This window comes from Bemisia tabaci, chromosome 3, assembly GCF_918797505.1.
Source record: "Bemisia tabaci chromosome 3, PGI_BMITA_v3".
In the NCBI taxonomy this organism is placed as follows: domain Eukaryota; kingdom Metazoa; phylum Arthropoda; class Insecta; order Hemiptera; family Aleyrodidae; genus Bemisia; species Bemisia tabaci.
In genome coordinates this window covers 20,201,216-20,221,544 of record NC_092795.1, presented here as the reverse complement: position 1 = coordinate 20,221,544, position 20,329 = coordinate 20,201,216, and the positions used below count along the sequence as shown (strand labels likewise).

General features: G+C 39.0%; 1 protein-coding gene and 1 long non-coding RNA gene across 2 annotated transcripts in view; both read right to left on the bottom strand.

Annotated features, from left to right (window-relative positions):
• Sesn (Sestrin) overlaps positions 1 to 20,329 on the bottom strand; it is a 511,698-nt gene that overhangs the window by 420,926 nt on the left and 70,443 nt on the right. The gene's annotated exons all lie outside the window — the stretch shown is intronic.
• The window catches only part of LOC140224223 (uncharacterized), a 54,431-nt gene continuing 41,639 nt past the window's right edge, over positions 7,538 to 20,329 (bottom strand). Inside the window, exon 3 of the long non-coding RNA XR_011899497.1 lies at positions 7,538 to 12,677. This is a non-coding gene — a long non-coding RNA (uncharacterized lncRNA). The remainder of the gene's footprint in view (positions 12,678 to 20,329) is intronic.

Sequence of the window (20,329 nt, the reverse complement as noted above, 5' to 3'; positions counted from 1 at the left end):
GGTCCACAGACCCTATTTAACGGAACTTTAGTCAAATTTTGAGGGTGGAAAAAATTAAAGTTTGGCACTACAGTTTTATCATACATACTCTCATGGATCGTCACCTAAGTTTTCATCGACTAATAATGATTTATAAGATTGTGACGGACCCTAACAACAGAGCGCGCGGTAGGTCTTCATTAGCTGATTGTGAGCCGCATTCGGTGGTGCGTTACAGGGTGTTTATTTTACCGAGTTACGCCTCATCTATGTAAATTTTTGGGCAACATGGATCCACCTGATGGCAAGTGACTTCCTTTTCACCCCGTTTCATTAATTTTGAACCGAAATTTGTATGCTTTTGAACGCTCCAAACATACGCCAAAAAATGCTAGAAATCAGTGAAATTCATAATTTTTAGGAAGCTCTAACTTTTTTTTAATTCTAGTTAATGCTTTGCGGATTGAAAAATCTTGTTCAACATATCCTTGACTTTAAAATGATGCCAATTTAAATTGCGCCTTTTTGCACCTAACGGTCGAAATCAATTTTTTCGGAGTGCACCTCCGTGCATCAAAATGTGGAATATTCCATGCATTTTTGGCATTTTTGCGTCTGTTAAATTTTTTCTAGGTACAAAATAAAAGTATTCTGATGTACTTTGATCTACTGAGTCCGAAAATGACCTTTGTTTTTTCTTATCACCTCTCACTTTTCCGAAAAAGCAACTTTTTCCCGGGAAAATGAGCAATTTTGACGTATTTTTGTCATAATTGTAATTCATGTTGATAAATTATACCGGACCCGTGGTAAAGCGATTCTGTCATGTATATTAAGCTGCTAAATCCGAATGTGACATAGGTTTTGATTAATCACCCTCCAGTTCTCCGATAATGCCGATTTTTCCGCGCTTTTTGGATAAAACCTTTCCCGGACTCTAAGTGTGTTAAAAATACGGTTTAAAATTGATTTCGATGTTTGATATATCGATTCTTATGTATTTTGACTCGCTAAGCCCAAATATGACCTTAGATTTTTCCTATCACCCCTCATTATCCCGGAAAACTCAATTTTCCTCGGAGAACGAGCTTTTTTGGTATTTTTGCGACGATTTTCCGTTTTCTGAGGAAAACGGGGGGTTGTAAGAGGCAATTTGAGGTCGAACTCCAGTTGAATGTTTCTTAAGACGTCAGAGAAGACCTAAAGAGGAACTTGGAAAATCGCTACAACTCCATAGAATAGGAAAATTGGCGCCAAAATACCGAAAAAGCTCGTTCTCCGAGGAAAATTGAATTTTCCGGGAAAATGAGGGGTGATAGGAAAAATCTAAGGTCATATTTGGATTTAGCAAGTCAAAATACATAAGAATCGATATATCAAACATCGAAATCAATTTTAAACCGTATTTTTAACACAAGAGTCCGGGAAAGGTTTTACTCAAAAGGCACACGGAAAAAAAAGTTCTGCCATTTTAATCGTCGCGACTGCTAAAGGAACAGCCCTTGGCTGTTAAAAAACGGCACAGCATCCTGGCTATTAAAATAACATTACCTTTGTCTGTTATCATAACAGGCGCTTTGCTGTCACATTGACAGTAAATGAGTGTAACAACGACAGCAAAATCTGCTCAACCTACATCAAATAGTATGTTACACTGGCAGCGCAGCTGCTGGCGTAAACGCCGGTTCCCTATCAGATTGACGTTCACGCTGCCTTCGATTTAACAGCGGCCGCTGCTGTCGAAAAAGCAGCGTCGCTGTTCTCATGACAGCCAGTTCGTTCTTGAATTTAAATCCACACTGCTGTCGATGTAGCAGCGCTGCTGTTCATGTAAAAGCAAATTCGCTCTTGGATTCTCATTCACACTGCTGTTAATGTAGCAGATACAATGCCACGCAACTGTAAAAAAATCATGGTCATACTTACATGCTTATGTAAATAGCTGATAACTGCTTAACTGGTTTCAAGTAAATGATACAAAAACCGTAGATAATATTTCGGTCAAAGTAACATTTACAGACTAAATCAGTTTCACAATGAGTTAATTTCATAAAAATTTTAACAGTTTAAATGCACAAAAACACTTCACAAAGTATTTATCTTTGCAGTTCTCGGTGGGGCAAAATTGATCATGGCCTAGGGGTCGTCAACAAATTATGTGAGGCACGTTTTAAACCCTTCCTCTCCATCCGTTTTTTTCTTTTTTTCAAATAACCCAACTTATCATTCGCATCCTGGTCAGATACCGCACATACACTGTATTACACATTGAAACACTTTACGTCATTAAGACAATGTCACGTTGGCATCATCAATAAAAACAACGTAAGAACCAAACAGCAGATCGTGCTTGTGAGTTAAAAACACCAAAAATGTATTATAAAGGGTTTCAAAAGATTCTACCAAGATTAAGATTTGCTAAATTATCACTTCATTTCATTTCAAAACAGCCGAAATTTCTTTGAACAAAAGAAAAGGAAAAAATCACACAATGGAGTTGGGTCGGAAAGTATAGAGGACAGGGCTGATGGTATAATCTACAGGAAACGAAATCAAAGAGCGCCTGCATATAAACATGGAAGGCACGCTAAAAATAATAATGGGATGCACTGGACGCAAACCTAAGTGAGTTGAGAGTGAGTGTAATGTCAATGGTAAAGTTGAAACCAAAAAACACAAATATACGGCAACAGAAATTCCGAGTTGAACGGATTCATGATGATGCCTCAAAAAATGGCGTCTGCCCGCAACTGATTACAGTGTGCCCAAATTTGCTTATATCGTAAGAGTTACTTTCCTATGGAACTAGTAATTTTGCAGATCGCGCACTGAGTATCAAAATTAATCACTTTCTTCGCCAAAATTCACTCGCAAACACAATTTGAGCACGATTTCGAAACGCAAGCGCAAGACTTCTCCGACTCAAAACCACTGACTGTTGAGCAAACGCAATCCCTTTAAACAGTGACATGGCCGCCTCAACGAACAGACTGGAATGCGCGAACAATGTCGAAGGAAGAAACAGCCGAACGCCAGGCCCGGGCGGTTGGAGTTCTGAGAATTTCCCTGACCGGGCCCTTTGTTAGGTCGGCGCGCAACCCTCGAGAAGGAGGGTGGACAGTGGCGGGTAGGGTAGGAGAGGTTTTCTGCGTCACCGCTCGCAGCGGGGCGATCGACAACTGTATACAACTGCGCATGCGCGCTGCGCCGACCGCGCGGGACTGGCTGGGATGGGATGCTCCGTGCAACGGTCAGCATTTTACCGTCAACTCGCTGTTAAATGAGAGGCTGTTATTTCGACACCCTCGCTGTTGCTTTAGCAGATTATTTCTGCGAATTTAACGGCCTTCAAAACATTAGACCAACACCTAGCACGAGTGTAAATTTAAAATCCAGACGAATGTCAAAATGACGTGTGTACTGTAAAATCAAAAGTCAATGACAGTCATTCCAAGAGCTTCAGGAACCGTTGATTTAATGAACCGCACTGACGTTAACTCAGCAGTCGTGTGATGATGGAATAACATACAGAATGTTATTTCAAAAGCATCAATAAGATGTTGAGCTGACAGATTTGTACACTTTTGTTTCAACATACTTAAAATGTTCAATTAACAGTCACGACAACTAAAAGAACAGAAAAACGTCAAACAAATTTAACATTCAATGTGACTGTTAAAATGACAGGTCTTTTTTTTCCGTGCACGGAAAAATCGGCATTATCGGAGAACTGGAGGGTGATAAACCAAAACCTATGTCATATTCGGATTTAGCAGCTTAATATACATGACAGAATCGCTTTACCACGGGTCCGGTATAATTTATCAACATGAATTTTGCAATTATGACAAAAATACGTCAAAATTGCTCATTTTCCCGGGAAAAAGTCGCTTTTTCGGAAAAAAGAGAGGTGATAAGAAAAGACAAAGGTCATTTTCAGACCCAGTAGATCAAAATACATCGAACTAGTACTATTTAGTACCTGGAAAAAATTTTACCTACATGTTGCAGAGGTCAACAGTCGCAAAAACACCAAAAATGTCCATTTTTTCCGGGTAAAATCGGCTTTTCCGGAAAATTTAAGGGTGATGGACCAAAACGGAGGTCATATTCAGATTTACCGCCTAAAAATAAATGAGAATAGTCTGATCTCGACAGAGAGACACTTTTGTTATTATTTTTATACATGTCAAAATAGGGTGGAAAAAATCTTCAGTCTTGAAAGCGCCAGAAATCACATTTGAGGTTATGTTTCTCGGTCAGGATGTTAATATTTTGTTAAACTAAGATGTAAAATGAAATCAGCGACCCAAAAAACATATGATCCAACACCTTTTATAACGGTGCAGTGCATTTTCGAATAAAGTTCCGTTAAATCCAGTCTGTGGACCATAGTGCGGCGCTCAGGCGTCGCAGAGCGCCAGAGTGCCCGGTGAAAGCGACTCTCCTGTATGTAACATTCGGAATCGATTGAATTAAAGCAAAGCCACGACAGGGAAGAATATCGTCCTGGCAGGAGGGTGGCACGGCGGCGGTGGGTCGGAGGAAAATCCGGGTTGCTTTTCCCGCAGAAGAAAAACAAAACGAATTCTTGGAGGGCGCTTCCCGAGCGAGCGGAGAGCGGGACTCTGTTTTTTCCGCCTCCGCGGGCGCGGGTCCCGGGTCTCCGGATGGGAAAAACAGGAGCGGAAACTGAAACACCATTCCTCCCGTGAAAAGGGAAAACGCCGTATGAACCTTCAGGCGTTGCCAAATTTCATTTGATAAAACATGAATTTCCCAGTAAACTTAAGGACATTTTTCCTCTAATTTTTCAGATAATTATCCTAGCAATGGAGATGTTGCATGTGTGAGGAACTTGCGATTTGACTGTTGATTCTTTTGTAAAAGTTCGCGAGAAACACGATGGTGCTACTGGCATTCTCTGAAATTAACACCCAAGCTAACCCCCAAAGGATTTGAATAATAGTCGTACGTATAAAGAATTTCTTAACTTTTCTCAAAAGAAATTTTTAATCGGGAGAAATGAGGCAACGTTGGAATTATCATTTGGCGTCGAAATACAACATGGGCCCGTAAAGCTCTAATATTCGATGCCGAGAGTATACTATCGCGAGTTCGAACAATCGCGCCAGTAGTGCGGTCGGCATTACGCGTATATTAGCGCCTACAAGACTTCAGGAATACCTCACGCATCGCACCAAACAGCACGGTCGGCGCAAGCCCATATTAGCGCGCACAAGACTGCATGAATACTTCTCGCATTGCGCCAAACGCAGTGCTCACAGTGCTGTCGGTCAATGGAGATGTTGCATGTGTGAGGAATATGCGATTTGACTGTTGATTCCTATGTAAAAGTTCGCTAGAAACACGACGGTGCCACTGGGTTTCTCTTAAATCATCTCCCAAGCTCAAAAAAAGCTCTCAAGTTGAGGCCAAAATGGAGGGAATATCCCACGCTATTCTGAGAGTTCACCTCTACATCAAAACAAACTCTCCATGCAAAGATAGGGAGCAAATACATTGACAGGGCTGCCACTTTATTCGGAGACTCTAAAACTGAAAACACGGCATCACTGCTAATGTATTTGCTCTCTATCTTTGCATGGAGAGTTTGTCTTGATGTAGAGGTGGACTCTCAGGGTAGCGTGGGATATCCCCTCCATTTTGGCCTCAACTTGAGAGCTTTTTTGAGCTTGGGAGTTGATTTCAGAGAAAACAAGTGGCACCATCGTGTTTCTCGCCAACTTTTACATAAGAATCAACAATCAAATCGCAAATTCCTCACACATGCAACATCTCCATTTAACCAAAAAGTCCTGACCATTTCAAGGGAAAATATTCACAGATTTCCTCAGAAATGAACATTTTATCGAAGGAAATTTGACAATACTCGAATTTTCATACGGCGTTCTTCCTTAGCACGGCAGATTGCTGGACCGGTGGATGCTCCCGTTTCGAGGAATCCAGGTCCCTCGGGACGGTAGCGTGTCGTGCTGAACGATCGATCGACCTATTTGCCGTTTAAACCTATTCAAAAAGGTCGAATATGAGGGTGTTCGCAATGCACACCTTGATAATCGATTTTGTACTATAGTTTCAAATGGGAAAAAGTCGGTCATTCATGCTTCACCACTTCGGGAAAGGAGCAGCGGTCCGAATTGAAAACCCAACCCGTGAGTTCCTCTTGTATATCGATTGATCTGCTGTTTATATCTATGAAAAAGGATCAATAAACAGGTTGTTCGCAACAAACACCTTAATAATCGATTCTTTGCCATAGCTTCAAATGGGGAGATACCGATAATCTAGAATTCACGCCTTGCCACTGTTTACTCTCACCTGGACGCCACCAAACCGCGTAAATAAAACGACATAATGAGGAGGGCACTCTGTTGATCACCGGAAAATAAAAATAGAAAATAAAAATGATCGTTCGTGGGAATATAGAATCTCAAAATTTGCGGCAAAAAACGCAAAATTGATTTTAAAAAAAATCGTAACTGTTTTTTTAAACCAATTTCAAATTTAACTATGATACACAATTTCAAAATGTTCTCACTGAAATGAAGAACTCGAATTTCATCGATGTTTCAAGATCATCCTGAGTTTGACAGTAACCAAAACCCAGTCATAATTGCCACCTTGTCGAAGTGGATTTGATTAAATTGTAAATTACCGAATACCCTCTTAAGTACAACCCCAGGCTGCAAGCACTACGAGGAGAAGGATTATCATTCCGAAGGAAATCACTTTTGAATAAATCAATTTGCATGGGAATCAATGGAGGCTCTTATGACCTTTCACTATCAGGAGCAGCTACCTTCGAGGCGAGACTCATGTTTAGAAAATGGGGTGAGTTGTAAGATCCTTACAAGGGGTAACTGATTAAGCCAGGAGTCTCGCTCACCTCGCTAATTGATCTTGCAATTAATTATTGCCGTTTACATTTAATTAAGTACCTCAGCTTGATTTACAGAAAAAAGAGAGGAAAAATTCTCAGAGCAGAAAACCCCTCCACTCACCCTCTTCAAATCCAGCTCAGACACCATTGAAATTAATCACACGCAAATGGTGCGTTATGCTCTCAATTTGTGAGTTTGATGCCTCAGGTGGTATGTTTGATGACTTATGATTCAAAGTACTTACAGATCGTGCGAATGAATTGCTTAAAAAGAACATAGCCTCAAATATATAGATATCCAAAACATGAAAATGCAATTCAAGTACATACTTACTTTTGTCATCATCGACGGAATGCAAGGATTGTATAGGTCGTATTCCTCGAGATGCCATTTTCCCATGCAGAGAGGGTTTTTTTTAAAACCACGTTTGATTTGAACTTACGTCTAAATAATGTTTTCAGGCACGCCTCAGTAATGTGTAGCTGCTTTAATTAATTTTTGTCTCTCCCTTCTCCCCTAACTCCTCTTACCCCTCACTCATCCCTCTTTTCCCCGTCTTTCTTACCTTAATTAATTTTATCCTTCTTTTACCTTTTTAAACTCAATTAAAGTTTATCGTAAAACGGCAAGATAAAGAGAAACAAAAATGAAGGGAAAAAGAAATAAAACATATATTTTGAGTTAAATTCTTATTTTGACTTCCACTCGATTGTCAATAAGAGAATGCATGACATCAGGTAATCAAAAGAATCAATTGAGCGCATTGTCTATTATTCAATTTTTATTTACATTTTGGACACTTAATCATGAAATAAACAACAGAAAAAAGTAACAGAGATAAATTACAAAAACAGTAAAACATATGTACCGTCGCAAAAATAAATCGAAAGGAAAAATTACAAAAAACACAAACGAATGCATGATGTATAAGCAAAACAATGAAAATCCAAAGTGTAAGAGCTTCATTCCATTCAATACTTACCTTCATTATTTTGTAATTTCAGTCCTTAAAATTGATTAATTTATTTATTTATCATCATGAAAGAAAGACAAATCACAGAGAGTAAAGAGAGAATGTTGGTAACTATGTGATTAAAATTTAAAAAGGGTAAAGTAACGCATTTGTTAACATTTAAATGCGATCAACATTAAATACTAATAAATGATGTGCGCGTGCATGTCTGGTAGATATTAGACGACACGCGGAACATGGAGAAAAGATAAAAATGTACAATATTTTTTTACACTCGTCATTTTTTTAGGTTTGTTATTGATATTATGATTTTGCTTTTGCACATGAGTCTCACAACTAGGTAGGAACCTAATATGAACTTTTTTAATTCTATCATTTTCACAAGCGTCTTGTAACGTTCGTACCTATGAAAATTTACAAAGGATAAAGGTGTGCTGTTTTGAATCTCAAGAGCAAAATGCTAAGTGGTTTATTTACATAATGCTGTTGCAGTGATCTGAAGTTTTTGTTTTTACCGATTGGAATGAATGTTCGGAAGAAATCATCGCGATAAAAATATTTTGGTTGCGGTCATAAATCATAAATATCTACTTATAATAATTTGGATTTGATATGATCATAGAAACCTCTTTTCATTGCAGTCTGACATCGAATCGCAAACTTTCGTCTTAAAACAATGTAATTTGCGATGATTTGCACGGTCAACTGAAATCAAAAGTACATTTATTCTCAACTACGTAACACGATGTTTTCATCTTCGATCAAATTGACGGAAAATTCAGACCTTTGCAACTGCTCAGTGGCACGGTTCCGCTAGTCACAGAATCGTGTTTTGGTGGTTAAAATCCACCACGGATCTCTAACTTTATGAAAATTACAGATTGATGGGGAAAACTATGGAACCATATATCTCGACGGCTGATGTTGCAAATTTCTTGTTGCTTATTTTTCTTTTTCGATCGAGGAGTGTCTGATGCAAAACCTCACTTTGAAAGTTTCTTTACCATTTCAAAGATATTTCTGAAATTCTACACAATAAGTTCTAGTAATAAATGGCCTTATTTATGCTAAAAGAAACTATGTGCATAGGTTTTGCGTGCGACATAGTCCCTTTTAGCATAAATACGTCCAAATATTCTTTTGAAAAATGAAGCAAGGGTGGATAATCTTAAACACGGATATCGAGATAACTGACTCCGTAGTTTCGTGATTGATTTACAACTCAAAAACCCCAGCTAAATGCAAGAGCTCCTTATCGATGGCGAAGGACCAATGACGCCTATCTGCAAACAGACAATATTTTGAAGGACGAAGAGAAAACTTCCCTAATTTTTGTAATTTTAAGGTAAGATTTGCAATTTTTCATAAATTTCATCGTCATTAAAGCGCTCTCCTGCAGAACACACAGACTAAAATCATCAACTTTCGTACACCGAAAAAAAAGGATGTAACATGATGACATTCTGGATGTAAAAAAGTGTGCGAAAACTCACAAAACGCTGAATTAACCGCGCGCCACAGCAGTTACAATAGCAATATCAAGATGTAAAGCTAACTGCTGTGGCTGCTAATTCAGCGTTCTAGTCGTCGTCGCACATTTGTTTACTTCCAGAATGTTAAGTCAGCATCCTTTTTTTTTGGGGGGGGGGGGGGGTGTATTTCAAACGGTAGAATGCGGTAAAGTTGCTGACTCATTTTCGTCAAAATTGTCAGTGAGGTGGTATTATTCCGTAGCCATCGTTACACAATTTTACAGAACGACCTACATTTTAGTATAGATAATAAAAATAATATCCAACAAAAAAAGACACAACAAAAATAGCGAAAGATAAAAGAAAAATATCGTTGCAATAGTTGGGGGAGGGCGACAGGCCGCCGTCCCAGTCGTCGGCCCCGGTCTCGGGATGGCAGAGCTCCTCTTGGCTTTCGACGCAGTCGGCCAGCGGGACTTCCGCTTCGTCGATTTCGTGCACTTCCACGTCATAGCGAAACTTCACCCTGTCCAAACCGGAAATGGACTGAGGCTTTTCCTCGCCCGACCCCGGCTCGCTCACCGGAAGCACGATCGATTCCCGACGCCAGAACAGTTTCCCGGAGGCCCGCCGATCCAGAATCCATTTAGGCGCGATTTTCGTCAACGTCGACTCTCCGGCCATTTTCCCAGGCAACTTCCTGTGTCCTCTTTCCGCTATCCGGGCCACTTGCTCTGACGAACCGACCGCTTTGCTTTTTTCAGTAGTACCCTTTCGAATGACTCAAACCAGGTATTGATCGGAACTTTAATGGTGAAAATAATAAATTAAAAATTAAAAAATAGCCTGTAAAGGTAACTGCAAGTTGCCTTCTTTCCGAATCAATATTGTGAATAGATGCTTATGAATTAAACATTAAAAAATAGTCTGTAAAGGTAACTGCAAGTTGCCTTCTTTCCGAATCAATATTGTGAATAGATGCTTATGAATTAAACATTAAAAAATAGTCTGTAAAGGTAACTGTAAGTTGCCTTCTTTCCGAATCAGTATTGTGAATAAATGCTTATAATTTAAAAATTAAAAAAAAGTCTGTAAAGGTAACCGTAAGTTGCCTTCTTTCCGAATCAATATTGTGATAGATGCTTATGAATAAACCATTAAAAAATAGTCTGCAAAGGTAACTGTAAGTTGCCTTCTTTCCGAATCAATATTGTGAATAGATGCGTGTAAATTAAAAAGTAAAAAATGGTCTGGGAAGGTAACTGTAAGTTGCCTTCTTTCCGAATCAATATGAATTACAAATTAAAAAATAGCCTGTGAAGGTAACTGTAAGTTGCTTTTTCTCGAATCAATATAGTAAATGGATGCTTTAAATAACAATTGGCATCCTAGTCAACAATTTCAAAAATTTGTAATATCAGTGATATAAATATACTTTAAAGGACTTTAAAAAAATATCTAACCCTCTTCAGGTATGTTGATTACACTAATTTGACAAATTTAGCTTTGAAACAAGTGAAATATTAATTAAGAAACTGATTAAAAATTTGGCGTATTTGCATAGAAATCAGTTTTAAAACTGTGACTCCTTTTTCCTTTTATAACTATTAAGTAGGAGGTAGGTTGAAATTATTTTATTCATTTATTTTTGTTGAATGTAAAATTTACTTCAGGACCAAAATTTTAAACTTCCATTCAACTTTTCTAAAAAGAAGGAGCTAATTGATTTCACAGGATAAAGTTTTGTGTGAATTTATTAAAAGAGAGTTGTAAGTAACACCGCGCCAAAAAAGGATTACAGGTTCAAGGTTTATATAAATATTATCGTTTTATTTGCGTTTCTCCCTCTAAAGTAGATTGTTAAGTATGGAATCGGTTTATACCTTTGATATAATAAGGCGAGAGAAAGTTTCACTTATACAGAACAAAATACTAGGGGTCATAGTTACAGAAGAAAACTTTTACGAATCATAAACATTTGTAACCGACTTGACATAGTTTACTTGTTTAATTTTATGGGCACGAAAGGTTCCTCAGAAAAATACAAAACTTCTTAGTCCGGATCAGAAAGAGACTGAAAAGTTTGATGCATAAAACATTCTAGGCTTTGATATCTCCAAGTATACTTTCAACGAGAGAAAAATATAAAAAGTTCGGGAGGAGGGATTCAGGTGCAACTCAACACGGGTGCCGCCAAATTTTTTAAAGGAGCGGGTCCAATCTGTCTTTCTGCAATGACGTGAAACTTTCGGCCCCTTTCTTTAGGAGTAGTCTGTCAACAATGGACAACCCTCCCCCTCACTTCACAATCTTGTAATGCATATTAAAGCAACAGCAAACCTTTTGAATTACAGAGCTAGTTTCAGTCCATAAATCCCGGCAAAGACGTGAAGAACTTGAAAAAAGTTTTTATACGACTCGAAACTTGTGAAAAAGGCGGCTTACTGTCAGCCTACGCCGCGCCCTCGAAACTACAGAGATCTGCTTTCAGAATTCCTTAATGTAATTTTAAAGATGAATTACGTCGCAATAAATTAAATTCCTTTAATTTTGATTTACCCGGAAAATTTCAAACTCTCCGAAAGTTAATTATTTCTTTTTTTCTCAACGCGTTTACTTTCTCACCGGGCAATGTAACTGGGAAGGGATGCGTTTGACTCTCACTCCAAGGGACGGCCAGTTAAATTTCAAGGGTTATAAAAAGGGTTTTACACTGTCCTGACTCTACTGGGGAAATACAAAACCCTGCTGTATATTACCTTAATTTATAACTTTGTAAGAGTCTTAATAAATCGACTTCGCGCGCGGTTTCTGTGCTTTCTCCTCCAAGGTCGAAGGATTTATATTACAGGAGAGACCTTAATTAAACGCTCAAGAACCAGTATTGAAACTCGCTGTATGACGGTGGGCAAGGAAATTCATGGTAAAATTTGTGTTGACAACACTAAAATATTTGGGAAATTTCTTTGACGTTCTTGAAAGGGTTCGCTCATTGAATTCTTCCTTCTTTTTTGTAAGAATTCTTAAATTTATCGGAACCACTTAGACATCTAAAATTTATTTTTTAATGACGCATTAAGAATCTACTTGGATTTCAGTCGATTCTTATAAGTTCTAGGAAATTTATGAAAAACATTAAAAAATTCATGCCAAAATACGTTGATTATCAGGAAAAGTCATGTGATGTTTCAGGCTAACTCATTCTTTGACTTTAGCGGGAAGCAAGGATTCCAGACGTTGAGTGCAGCTTCTTTCGTGAGTACGGCAGAAATGAGTACACGTCCAGCATGCATGACAATAATTAGCTGCTACTCTTGAGCTGTACCATTTCTACTTAAGCACTTGGTCCTAAAACAGTAAAAAATAAAAACTTATGTTTCGTTCCTCTAAAATACACAAACAAGGAAACGGAGCAACATGAATACCGCAAACTTTTTGCATGCACAGGCAATACTTAAAACGACGCCGGTGAAACCCGGGTGACGTGAGTTTCGGTTGCAGCATCTCAAAAATTACGCCCACTCATTTTTGAATGACCGCATAAAATGTGTGATACAAAGCATGCATGTGGGATCAAACAACAAAGAAGCAAACACAAAACAATTTTAAAAAACATAAATCTGAAAAAAATCTCCGGTGTACGTCCTTAATATTTTCAATTTTATTATGTTCCAACGGTCTCAGGAAGGATGCGCTCCACCTGAGAGCAACGTTCCTTCCACATATGTTTCCACTCCAAGGAATGCTTGCATTAGATCACAGTCAAAATATTATCAGTGTTTTCATTCTATTTTCAACTGTGAATTGACTGAAAATCTGTTCTTTTTCCTGACAGTGCGGTCGCTGCGGTCAGCAGCGGACAGCGTGAAAGGCATAGCGCCTACAAGACTGCACGAATACTTCACGCATTGCGTTTCATCCCTCGCACGCAATAGACTGATTATTTTGACTTTGTAGAGATATGGTAGGTATCCTAATTGTGAGAGGTCTAGTATCATCAAAAAGTTCATAGAATACATATGGACCACGCATCAGCGTTTCCGCCTTGCATCTATTTATTTCTTATCCAATTCTTTGGCCCCTTTCCGATGGACTTTTAATTTAAGCCCGACACATTGAAGCAGGAAGGGAAAAAGCCCTCGCATTTATATAGCCTAACGGCCGACAGTCCTCAGTGGCGATGGAATGAAAGTGGTATCAATGAATCCTGAAAACAACTTAAATTAAAAATTCCGAGGGATTTGTACCCTCCCCTAGGCTCTTCCTCTATTTGCGTGAATCACGATCAAATAACCCAGACTTTATTAGATTTTTCCTCCCTTTTTGCTCCTAGAAAATGTTTCCTTATTACATTCTATCGCCAAAGCGTGTATCGCCCTTTTGACCGGTAGTAACTGGATCTGAGAAAATGACCTGAGCCTTTGTTATAAATAATTTGTCACCCTCTTAAGAAAAAGTCCACATTTTCAAAAACTTAGAGATCTTTTAGAGTAAAATGAGTCACCAAAAAAGTATTTGGTGGATGTGTGTAGACTTTTCTTTTTCCGTTGCACACCCGTCTCTCAAGAGTTCAAAATCTATGCTCGCCAAAAATGCGTGACATAATTTTTTAATGGTCCCTCAGAGGGCAGAATTTTCAAATGATGAAATTAAGATGGGTGTTTTTCTTATTTATTTATTGTGACACATTGCGTTGTTACATGGAAGTGAACTCAGTAACTCTTGACTTCTTTTGGCGGACTGCAACCAATTGATAAAAGGAATAAAATAATCAAGACGCCTATTCCGTCAAATATATATAGCTCTGACATTTGGCTGCAAAGTATAAATATTCATTTTCCGCCAGCATCATATTTCCCACCTTTCCCGCATAATGACAAATTACAAGTACATGCCGTTGATGAAAAATGCCATGTATGTGACACCATCAAACGCATTAATTTCAATTTAAAGTCCTGTTCCGAGGCTCAAATGCCGAGACGGGGAAGTTTGAAAGGTTTTATCGGTCCATAACGGCTGATTAATAGTGCATTTTTTTTTTTTTTTTTTTTTGGACAGCGGTGTATCATTTCGGTTACCTTATGCATTTCATCTCATTAACAACAAGTTTAGCATGTCCTTCAGAGGTAAATGATTATTTCTAAAATAATAATGATATGCTTATGAGATCGAACATTACGTATCTAAAGTAAAGGTCGTCTTAAAGAAAGCATAATCTGAAGGCAAAAAAAAAAAAAAAAAAAAAAATGTAAAATCTAGTGCACTGAGTCGATGCATTGACAAGTAAATTTCAATGTCCTTCAAATCTCTCAATACATATACCAGACAGTAACTGGATGGAATAATAGTACCGGGTCCATGCAATTCCGCAGAGAACCCAGCACTATTATTCCACCCTGTTACTTTTAGTATTTGGGCTACATTTTCACAAAAAAAAACCCCAAAAAATTATGAACCAGACAGCTCATTTCCGTTTAGTGACGCACCATGTCTCCTCGGTTTTTCATGCTACGTCTGAACAAACAATTAAAATGAAGTTGGAGTCTACTTGTTTTCTTATAATTACATTCGTCTCGCAGGTATATTCCCGCGAGCAAAACGAGAAAGGAAATTTCCAAGCTTCCCTTCATCGGTAAAGTTGACTTAATTCTTCTCGAGTTTAGGGGGTGGGATTGCTCCGCCAACTACAGAATCAACAAGTCCGTCCAATCAAAAATAAACTTTCCCAAAAGTTTCGTTCCGTCGCAATTAAAAGACCGAAGGAGCACAGAACATAAAATCAGGAATAATCGATGAAACTTCCTCGTAACTTTGGCATTCTCATCATGAACGCTTCAAAAAATTCAATTAAAACTAAATTTCAACGCCGGGAAGAGCATCCAAGGATAAAATATTAAATTTGAATGAATGCGAAACCGCCTTCATAGTGGATTTGGGCGCAGCGAGCAAAAAGTTCATTAGAATTCTTGAATGCTCTTTTCTAATTTATTATATCCTAAACTCTTAAATACACTTTTTCCTCGGCTGCTCCATTTTCCTGACAGCCGCAGACTTTTCAGCCGGGAGTCTATATTTTAAAAGTAATTCAATTTGTGAGCAGGGCTCTAACAGCATGCAGAACATCAATGCGCACTACTCTGGCTAATGAATGTAGTACTTTATACAGAGAACTTTTAATCCTATTAAGCGCATAAAAACTGCAGCTCTGCATCTCGCCGGATAAGCTCTCGGCGTTCTGCCCTGAAATGAGAAAAGTATCAAGAGATTCCCACGAATTTCACCGACAACAATGCGAGAATCTCATCTCTTCATACGGCACAGCTTTCAGTCAGTATTACTCGTGAAGGCAGAAGCGAGGCCTGGAATGATCGATTATCGATATCTTTCTCATTATTTTGAAGGTGTAATAAAAAATCGATTCTTAAGGTGTTCGTTGCGAACACCCTGTCTATCGATCCTTTTCCGTGGGTTTAAAAGGCAGATCAATCGATATATCGGAAAGTACCCAACGCCACTTCGTAAAAGTTCCCTCTTTGCGACACCAAAACGCCGGCTCATTCTCACGAGGAAAAAAAAGGGGGAATAATATATTTGAATTGATGTTGCCGAATTTCTGCGATAGATTAAAATTCATTCTAAAGTCGTGATTCAATAATGCAAAAGCGTTTGGTCTCTATTCATAGTCACTCCTTAAACTGCGTCTTTCCCTAGGACTTAGGAGACCCCATATTGTTTACTTCATGATTAAGGGAATATTTCACAAAGATCCTTAATATAACATGCTTAAAGTGACGATTTTTGCGGTAATCCAGGATTGTGCGAAAGGTGTAAGAAAATATATGAGGATTGCGCGAAAAGCAACCTTAAAATCTGCTACAGGAATGCGCGAAATTACTAAATGAAGTTAATTTAAGGTAGAGGTTTGGCAAAACAGGAAACAGTTGGAAAATAAACGCATTTTATGTTAAGTTTAGGTTAGTTTGTTGACAAGTCATCGATGTCTTGCCTTCCGATGATAAATGAAGTGAAAAGATTTGAATAATGGTCGTAAGTATATAAAGAACTTTCTTAACTTTTCTCGAAAGAAATATTTAATCGGGAGAAATGAGGCAACACTGGAATGCTCATTTGGCGTCGAAATACAACATGGGCCTTTAAAGCTCTATTATTCGATGCCGAGAGTATACTTTCGCGAGTTCGAACAATCGCGCCAGTTAGTGCGGTCTGCATTACGCGTATATTAGCGCCTACAAGACTTTAGGAATACTTCGCGCATCGCACCAAACAGTACGGTCGGCGCGAGCCCATATCAGCGCCTACAAGACTGCATGAATACTTCTCGCATTGCGCCAAACGGCCAAACGCAGTGCTGTGGGTCAGTTGACGTGAAACGCATAATTAGCGCATACATATAACAGTGTACGTTGCATTCTACTGACTCTTGGTTTTCTTCACCTTTTTCTTCCTCCTCTTCTTCTTTCTCCTCCTCCTCCTCCTCTTCTTCTTCCTCATAACTTCCATTATCTCTTCTGCTAATGTTACTTCTTTCTTCTTCTACTGTTACTTGTATTATTCTTTCTCCTCCTTTTCTTCACCTTCCTCTCCTTTCCTTATATTTCCTATATCTCCTCTTTTTCATCATCTACCTCTTCTTTTAACTCTTCCTTATCTTCCTCCTCATTCTCCTCTCCTTCCTATACTCCCACCATTTCACTTATTCTGCCTCATCTAACACAACATTTCAGAAACCCTACGACCCGAGCCCCCCCCCCCCCCCCCTTCGAGTTTATCAGACCAGGGTTAAACATGATGTATGTAGGCACCTCTCATAGCCGGGCGCTTCACGCTCGTGGAGCCTCTCCTTACCGCCGTGAATTTTCAAAATAGGCGACCGAACATCGTAAAAAGCCCACTTTGGAGCCCGACGCGGAGCCGGGAAGAAGCTTTTTCTCCGGGTCCGTTGTTAACCGAGGCACGACGGGGGGATGCGGGGGGGATTCGTACATAACGAAACACCGTTATTAATACGTGGCGCGAAATTTATGTCGGGTGTGTGCGGCGCGGGCTCGGCGCGGGCATTATTTAAATAATTCCGGAGGAGCGCGAGCGACGTATTAGGATGAACGCTCCTCGTTATGCCCGTTCGCCGTTCGTGTAAGTACGTGTCGGGGTAGAAATATCGTTCGCCAAAACGGCCAAGATTCATGCGTCTTATTGGCGAATGGCTCCCTCCGCGCCACCGGTTCCGAATGGAAAGCTCCGGAGCGTTCCGCATGAGCGCCGCCCGATTCGACTGTTCGCTTTGGAGGTTCCCGACTCGAGCGGTGTCGATTAATCGTTAATCGAATGACCGTCTTCGATACATCTCTATCTTATATTGCCATGCTGAAGAAGAACGCCGTATGAACCTTCAGGCCTTGCCAAATTTCCTTTGATAAAACGCGAATTTCCTGGTAAATTTCTGAATATTTTCCTTCCAATTTTTCAGATAATTTTGTTTGCGGTTTCACATAAAGTTTCTGAATATTTCAGGGGATTATATACATGTCTTTACTCAAAAATGAACATTTTATCGAAGGAAATTTGGCAACTCTCGAATGTTCATACAGCGTTTTTCCTTAGCACGGCAGTATACTGTCGTGCTGAGCACTGGAAAAAAAAGTCGCTTGGACCCAGAATCCAGACTCTTAATAACATTAACAAGAAAAGTACTCTTGATTCAATCAGATTTTCCCTTGAATCGAAGAGCCGAGCCTCTTGATTTAGGCATATTTCCTATTGATTCAAGCAAAAAGCTCGATTGAAAGAGTATTTTTTCTTGTCAATGTTTTTAAGAGTCTGGACTCTAGATTCAAGTGACTTTTTTTTAGTGAGGGGAAAACGCCGTATGAACCTTCGTTAGTTGCCAAATTTCTTTTGATTTAAATACAAATTTTCAGGAAAACTCGTTAGTTATTTCCAGTGTTGTGGCGTGCTGTGCGGTCTGTCGATATTTCCCCATATGAAGATTTGGTAAATAATCGATTATTAAGGTGTTCAATGCGAACACCCTGTTTATCGATACTTTTCTATAGATTTAAATGACCGATCGATCAATATATCGCAAATTACGCCACGCCACTGAATATTTTCCGCTCAAATTTTCTTCACAACTAGATCTAAATTATCTAAAAACGTCAAGAGAAAAGATGCATAACTCCCCTCAAAAATTAACATTTTATAGGAGGAAATTTAGCAACTCTCGAATGTTCATTCGGCTTTTGTCCTTAGCACGGCAGTATAGCGATGCAATTTATCGATCCGAGTTATACAATAACGATTTAAGAAGCATCGATCGATCCCTTCTTCCCGTGTAAGGAAATCTGTCAGTGGCGTGGCGTGCTTTGCGATTTATCGATCGTTATGCCATTTAAACCTATGGAAAAGGATCGATAAACAGAGTGTTCGCAGCGAACACCTTAATAATCGATTCTTCACCATAGGTTTAAAAGGCATAACAATCGATAAATCACAATTCACGCCACGCCACTGAAATCTGTTCATTGGGTCTGTATTTGACCTTTTTCATACAGCATGCCACAAAACAGATCGCGCATATCCTTTTTGGATACTCTAGTCTAGGCTTGCTGTCCGATTAATAAAACTATGTCGACACGACAAGACGAGATATAGCCCTATCTTAACCATGCTATTTATCGCAAATCGGTGTCCTAGCAAGTTGCTTTAAACTTTCAATAATCGGCTCAATGCAACTGTATTGTTGAATTATTACTGATAGATCATAATTGAGAGGATTGGAAGACAAGTGCAGTTCTTGGAAAAATTGAGAAATTCATGAACTAAACTAAAAGTAGTTTGAAAGTATATTCTGAGAGAACTTTACAACTAAAATCCAAATTTTGAGCATCAAAAAGTGAGTTTAAACCTTTTTTTCTGCCACAAGGCACCATATAATTTTGAAACTTTAAAAACTTACTTTTTGAAATAGAAAAAACTGCACTTCTGCGCCTTGTCCTCTGAGCCCCTCAATTATTGATACATCCCCACTTTATTAATGCAGTTTATCGATACAGCACAGGTCATTTAATAACGATTTGGTGGGCATCAAGATCATCTCTAATAGAGATAAAGAGCGAAATTTTCCAATTTAAATTTTAATGAAATTTCATGAGAAAATTCATGGATATTTATTTAAGGTTGAGGACTTTTCTGGAGCTTAATAGTTGATTGATAAAAAATCATTACTTCTATTTTCTCTCACAAACTTTTCCAAAGGAATTAATACCGATATCGTAAAGTTCCTGCACACATCGACATCCCATTAATTTTCCCCGCGGGGAACCATATTCAGCTATAAAAAAACTAATGTAACCTTTTAAGGTCGGATCATTAATTAAAATCACATCGACTAATCAAAAGGCGGATATTCCGTTTTCTTGATTTTTGTTTCCGGTAGATCAATCCGATGGGAAATGAAGTTAACTTAATGAGTAATATAACGCTGGACATGGGCGTAATTACAGGGGCGAGGAGTGCGGGTCAACTACCAGCCAGGGGCAGGGCGGCCACTGCAGCGAGACCCCCTCTCGGGGGGCACGGTAAGTAATGATGGGAGGGGCATCGTAAAATCCTACCCCGGGAACGTTAATTAAATTCCTCGATAAAACAGGGTGCAACTTTATGACCCTTTGCATTTTCCGACTACCCGCCACGCTCCTGCCGCGTATGCGGGGTGCATGTACGTAGCCTCAGCTGAAGGTAAGTGAAACTCAGGACCGCATTTCAAGTCGTTCCTTGAACAGTTCCTTTCCCTAGGGAGCACTCGTATGGTTAAATGAATCAGTGAGTTCGAAAACACACCAACTCGGAAAAATAAAATTGTTCAAGAAACACCTAAAACTGCGCAGCGGGCGAAGAAGGTAGTTTAAGAAAAACCTTTTTGGTGCCAAAGGACAAGTACTTAGAGACTTTGTAAAGCACAAAATTGAAATCGATACACC